This window comes from Microtus ochrogaster, unplaced genomic scaffold, assembly GCF_000317375.1.
Source record: "Microtus ochrogaster isolate Prairie Vole_2 unplaced genomic scaffold, MicOch1.0 UNK31, whole genome shotgun sequence".
In the NCBI taxonomy this organism is placed as follows: Eukaryota; Metazoa; Chordata; class Mammalia; order Rodentia; family Cricetidae; genus Microtus; species Microtus ochrogaster.
In genome coordinates this window covers 1760227-1766539 of record NW_004949129.1, presented here as the reverse complement: position 1 = coordinate 1766539, position 6313 = coordinate 1760227, and positions in this window count along the sequence as shown.

Sequence of the window (6313 nt, the reverse complement as noted above, 5' to 3'; positions counted from 1 at the left end):
CCCAGCTTGCATACCATCCCGTGGTGCAGGCACTACAAAAGACCAGAGACAGATATATTCTAAAGTGCTTGTGGATGGAATGGCACAATACCTAGATTTACTACAAAATGATATGGACTGAAGACGTGGGGAAATAAGTAGCCTTAAGCTGATAACTATTAAAACAGTGATAGGGACATGAGGTTCCTCATGCTATTTTCTCTGTTTGGGTGTTTGAAACTGCCCATAATAAAAGGATTTCGTATGAGTCTGCATATGCTAAGCGAAACAAGGGTGGTGATCTGGCATTCCGCTCAGCTCTCTGCTCCTCCAGCTACCAGCTCTGGGATCGTAAGTCTTAGAACCTCTCTGCTTCAGTTATCCCATTTCTAAACAGAGATGGCAATGCTCACTCCACCTCGTTCACTGAGATCAACAGGGTACGTACAGTACTCGGGACCGTCCCTGGCACACAGCTAAGTGCTCAGTGCAGGTCTGCCATTAGTCTATTCCAGGTCAGAATGATGCTGAGGCCTTTCCTAGGCTATGGAAAGTCAGCGAAAGGAAAGAGCCCTTGTATTAGGATGGGCGGACTCAGGGTGATCTTTTCATTCTCCAGTTTCAAGCCCTATGTAATATGATAGTACTTTTAAATATTTTATGAAATGAGTTTTTTAAATATCACAAGTTCTCCCTGTCCTGTGCAGGCTGCGCAGTAAGCTGTGGGGCACACATTCCCCAGCCTTGGGGTGATTCCATCTGGGGCTGGGGAGGTCCTGCTTGTGACAGACACACATAGTTGACCAAGCTGGCCACCTATACATACGATGGTAGACAGAGAGCACGTTCTTTGGAAAAAAGCCACAGCAGATGCTGGGAAGAGAGCCACTGGGATGTGGAGACCCATATGTCCTGTCCTGTCAGCTGGGCCACTGGGCCACAAATGCCACCCCTTCCCCTGCCCCTCCCCACCTTGCCCTCTACTTCCTTCAGGAATTCAAGGAAGGAAAGAGCGATGTGCAGTTGTGTTTGTGCTTTTGTTTGGACATCCAGGACCAGGAAGAATAGAACCTGGACAGTTGGTTATCATGGGCTGCAAAGGCCAAAGATTAGCCTGGCCAGACTTCCGGGCTCCTAGTCAGTACCTGGGAACCAGAACCCCTCCCTCTGGGAACCAAGGGCGGAAAGATACTTGTCTGCATATTCCTAGTTGTGGCGCACCGACATTAGTTCTCAAGAACGAAAGCAATTGAGAACACCAGAGAGCTTGCAGAGCCAGAGGCCAGGCAATAACTAGGTCCTCCCGACTGAGTTCCTGCTCCTAGCAGGCCTCACTTAGCTAGAAATTCTGGGCAGCCTCCACTCCCGGACCACTTCTCCCCCTGCCTGAGGCCAGCCCCTTTTGTAGGAAAGATCTCAACCATTGTTGCTGGGCACTCGGTATACTTCCAGGGCAAAAGACTTGATGTGTGCAGACTTGTGACCCAGCGTCCCTGCTTAGGCTGCTCGCTCCAAGTTTAACGCATGCGCAGAGCTGACGAACGGAGTATGTTTCTGCACACAAACCATAGAACTCAGTCGCCAGCCCATTAGGGCTTTCATTCCCAGAACACATCTGCACTCTCTTGATTTTGCCTCAATCTCTGATCCCTCTCCTCTGCCTCCATCTAACAGACCCCGAGTCACACTAAAGCCTCACTCAGCTGTTATCCTCGCTGTGAGGCTGGGCCCCATCGCCCAGGTGATGCAGCTACTCCATCCTCTGGGTTCCTCAGGACAGGAGAGTGAAGCCTACCCCTAGGAGAGCCACAGTGAGGCAGGATAGAAAGATGAGGAAAAATTCCAGGGCTGATGGTGGTGCGAGCCTTTAATTCTAACACTCAAGGGGAATAGGCAGGCAGAGCTCTGTTAGTTCAAGGCCAGCCTGGTCTACAGGCAGATCTCTGTTAGTTCTTCAAGGCTAGCCTGTTCTACAGAGTGAGATCCAGGACAGCCAGGGCTACACAGTGAAGCCCCATCTTGAAGAAAAAAGAAGGACGAAGAAGAGGGCAAGGAAAGTCTTCGGGACACAGAAAGGAAAAGGATCCCCTCAACCCAGATGTCTACACAACAGTGCAGCAGAATCCCAGGATCCCCTCTACCCAGATGTCTACACAACAGTGCAGCAGGAAATCCCAGGATCCCCTCGACCCAGATGTCTACACAACAGTGCAGCAGGAAATCCAGCACAGTTACCAAGCTCTGAAGACCATTCTCCCTTCCCAGCTGAGACCTCCAGTTTCCCATGAGCCTCACCTGGACCTCCATTTAAAGGAAAAGGGCATTAGTAGATCCTGTGCTGCCCTGGTCACTCCTGCTGCCGCTTTACCAGGTATAGTTCAAGGATTATAATGCCTGCTAAGTCTCTCTGGAGTCCCCTCATTGTCTCACTCATTGGGAGAGAGAGAGAGGTTTTCTGGGTTTTTTGTTTGTTTTGTTTTGTTTTTCAAAACAGGGTTTCTCTGTGTAACAGTCCTGGCTGTCCAGGAACTCACTTTGTAGACCAGGCTGACCTTGAACTCACAGAGATACACCTGCCTCCGCCTCCCCGAGTGCTGGGATTAAAAGCACTTGCCCACCACCGCCCAGCAAGAGAAAAGGTTTTATAGCAAGCAACCTTTTGATATGTAACTTAATAAACACCAAAAGGTGTCTCCCCCCCCCCAAGCTCCTCTCTCTCTCTCTCTCTCTCTCTCTCTCTCTCTCTCTCTCTCTCGTGTGTGTGTATGTGTGTGTGTGTATGGATTTTGCATGAGAGAAAGAATTCGATAATTACTTTTCTGAGTCTTATATGCTCAACATAATGATCTCTAGTTATATCCATTGTTACTGAAAAGGGGTGTGAGGATGTGAATCAAATAATCCCAAGCTAACTCCAAAAGATTTCAGTTATAATGCTTTATTATAAAGGGCAAACTCACAGAACAGGAACGAGAAGTCCAACCTCAGGTGTGTAATGCGGAACCAGAGAGAGCGCCCTGGGCAGGCTGGCAGTTTTTCTCTGGGTACCCAAAAGTCACACCCTAACCCAATCCAGCCTCTGAAAGATCATTGGCTGAAGGAGGTTCTCCATCAATCCATTTTTATACAAATGGCATAATTTTACTCTTCTTCATAGCAAAAAAAACCCCTCCATTATATGTCTCATATTATATTTTCCTTTATCCACACCAGTTGTTTTCAAGGCTGCCAGTATCCTATTATGTAGCTACATTAAAGGAGGGGCTTATCATCCCACCTGGTGAAGGGAGGTGCAAGGGGAGGTGGGCTGTCTTTGTGACCTTCACAGGCAGCAGAGAGACAGTCAAAGGAGGCAAGAAGTCAGTTCACCTTAACACGACTCAGAAGCCAGTGTCGTTTCAAACTTTGGTAGTCTGACTCCAAATGGTTTATTTCAGGCATTTTTCTGCACTGCACAATTGGGTGGAAAGTATTCTGGTCATAATTAACTCGATCCCGTATGCACAACAAAGCACACATAAATTATCTCCTTGAGGAACAAAGTAAGCTAAATACAGATCCGACGTGTCTACGTGGAAACTCTTTGTAAAGTCCATAAAGATGGGTTCTACAGCTTGACTAAGAAGAAAAAATTTATGATAAGGATCTAAGGGAGGGTCCAGTACCAGAAAAGTGTCTAGTCACACAGAGTGCAAAGGTCACCAGGCTAGAAAGCATCTCCCCTATGGCCTTCTGGATGGATAACAGGCTCTGTATTCCTTCCCTTGGAGGAACAACCCATTTTGCTTAACATCCCAGGTTCCCTAGTGCTTGTCTGTGAGCCCAAAGCCCCCTGTGCCCCCTGTAAGACTGATGACTGACTCAATGATGCCCAGGCCAACACCCCACTGAGGTTGTTCCTCTGCTCTATTGCCCCATGGTGAGAAGACGGCCAGACTGCCCCTCCCTGTTCAAAGCATAGCGGCATGAAGGGACAGGCCCCATTCTCTCTTATGAACAAATTAAAGACTGTCCCGGGAAATACTTTAGCCAACCCCTGAGAAGTCATTGGCTGGAATCTGGACCATTTCTAGCTGCCAAGGAGTGGGAAAAGTGAGCCACAGAATCTGAGGTGTCTGAAGGACCAATCACGCTCCATCATCAGAGACTCAGTATCCACATACTCTCCCAAATCCATGTGGCCATTACAGAAGGGGGTGGAGTCTAGTTACCAAGATGGAAGCCACCAGGTCCTGCTACATATTTTGTCTGTGCTTCAAGTTCCTTATACACATGTCAGTCAAGGCGGACATTAGACTGATGTATGGAGAAGGCATGTGTCAACATGTCTGCATCTCCTAAACTGATAAGTCTTATTGCAGGCTCACATTAGAAATTCCTGGACAGAACTGAAAACATACTAGTGCCTAGAGTCAGTGCATGAAGTTTTTTTTTTTTTTTTTTTTTTTTTTTTTTTTTTTTTTTTTTTTTTTTTTTTTTTTTTTTTGGATTTTTGAGACAGAGTTTCTCTGTAGCTTTTGGTTCCTGTCCTGGAACTAGCTCTTGTACACCAGCCTGGCCTCGAACTCACAGAGATCTGCCTGCCTCTGCCTCCCGAGTGCTGGGATTAAAGGCATGCACCACCACCACCCGGCTGCATGAAGATTTTAATGTACTTGCTCCAGATTAACCCCTGGAATGAATTTTTTGAGACAGGGTTTCACTGTGTAGCAATAGCCTTGGCTATCCTAGAACCAGCTCTGTAGACCAAGGTGGCCTCGAACTCACAGAGATTTGCTTATTTCTGCTAAACTTGTTCTCCTCTACTCTCTATTAGTCTACATGCGGTAGTGAACACCGTCCTAACTGCAGTTTCTTCTCCCCTCAGACTGCTCATCTCTTGAGCGCTGTACTTGGCTTCTCTTTATAAAGCACAGCCGCAGCTCCTGGAGGCCCCTCCTGCGGGCAGACGTGAGGCAGCCCAGTCTCACTCTGGTGTGCCAGATGCCCTAGTCCAAGAAGATAACTCCAGAAACAACCAGGCTCAACCCTTGGGCCTTGACTAACCTCCCTGCTGGGGCGAGAGAACAGCAGGATGGAAAGGTTCGCAAATGCACTCCCATGCATTCCGTGGCAGAGTGTCTATCTAGCCTTAATGCAAAAGCAGCCCACCCACATAGAAAAGCAACCCACCCACACAGAAAAAATGGAAATATATATATATAATCTTATTCTTCAGACAGATGTAAAGCTGAGAAATGCCCCTGCTGACATCACAAGACTGAGTCAGAGGTGAGTACATCCCCAGAGGTGATGACAGCTGGTATCCTGCCATCTGGTCCTAACTCCACCACGCTTCTGAAACTGCTTGTTCCAAAGTCACAAGAGCAGTCTTATGACATGTAACGTTCATAGTTCTAGGAAAGCCCACATCAATGCTGGGAGAAATCTCGGGCTGGGTCTTAAACTCTATACTACCATGAAATTCTTATGTTTTCAAACAAAGGCCCCACATTTCATTGTGCACCAGACTCTACAGCTATGTGTCTGGTCCTGATCAAACACATGCTCATACAAAATCTAGCAAGGTCTGGGAGGCTAAGAGAGTAGAAGGGTGAGTCCAAGACCAGCCCGGGCTACAGAGTGACTTTGTGGCCAGCCTGAGCTACGTAGTGAGACAGTGTCTCAATAATAATGATAATAATAATAATAATTGGCTGGGCATGGTGGCACACGCCTTTAATCCAAGTACTCTGTAGGCAGAGGCAGGCGGATTTCTGAGTTCAAGGTCAACCCGGTCTACAAAGCAAGCCCCAGAACAGCCAAGGCAACATAGAGAAACCTTGTCTTAAACAATAATAATAATAATAATAATAATAATAATAATAATAATAATAATAATAATAATAATATAACCCAGTAAGTTTTTCTTTTCAGGAAGATCTGCAGTCTGACTTTGTCCTCCTTAGAGTACTTCTCATGTCTCCCCTACTCTATGACACCCCACATTCCTCTTTTCTTCCACCCTAGTGGGTGCGAATCAGAGAGTTAGTTCTGCACAAGATCACTGATGATCAAAGGAGCATCGAGTATTTAAGTGTAGCTTGGGGGTGAGAGAGATACCAACAGAAACAGGAAGTGGCTGGAGAAGTTGGAGAAGGATGCGATTGGGTTGTGGTCTTTGTCTGGTCACTGCCATAATACAAATCTAGCATATTTTGGGCCAATGTGTTTTACCTGCCTGCAGGCTGAGGGGGTTTAGCGGGATGGTCCCTTCTTTTGAGCTCCTGCAGGCTGAGGGGGTTCAGTGGGATGGTCCCTTCTTTTGATCTCCTGCAGGCTGAGGGGTTCAGCG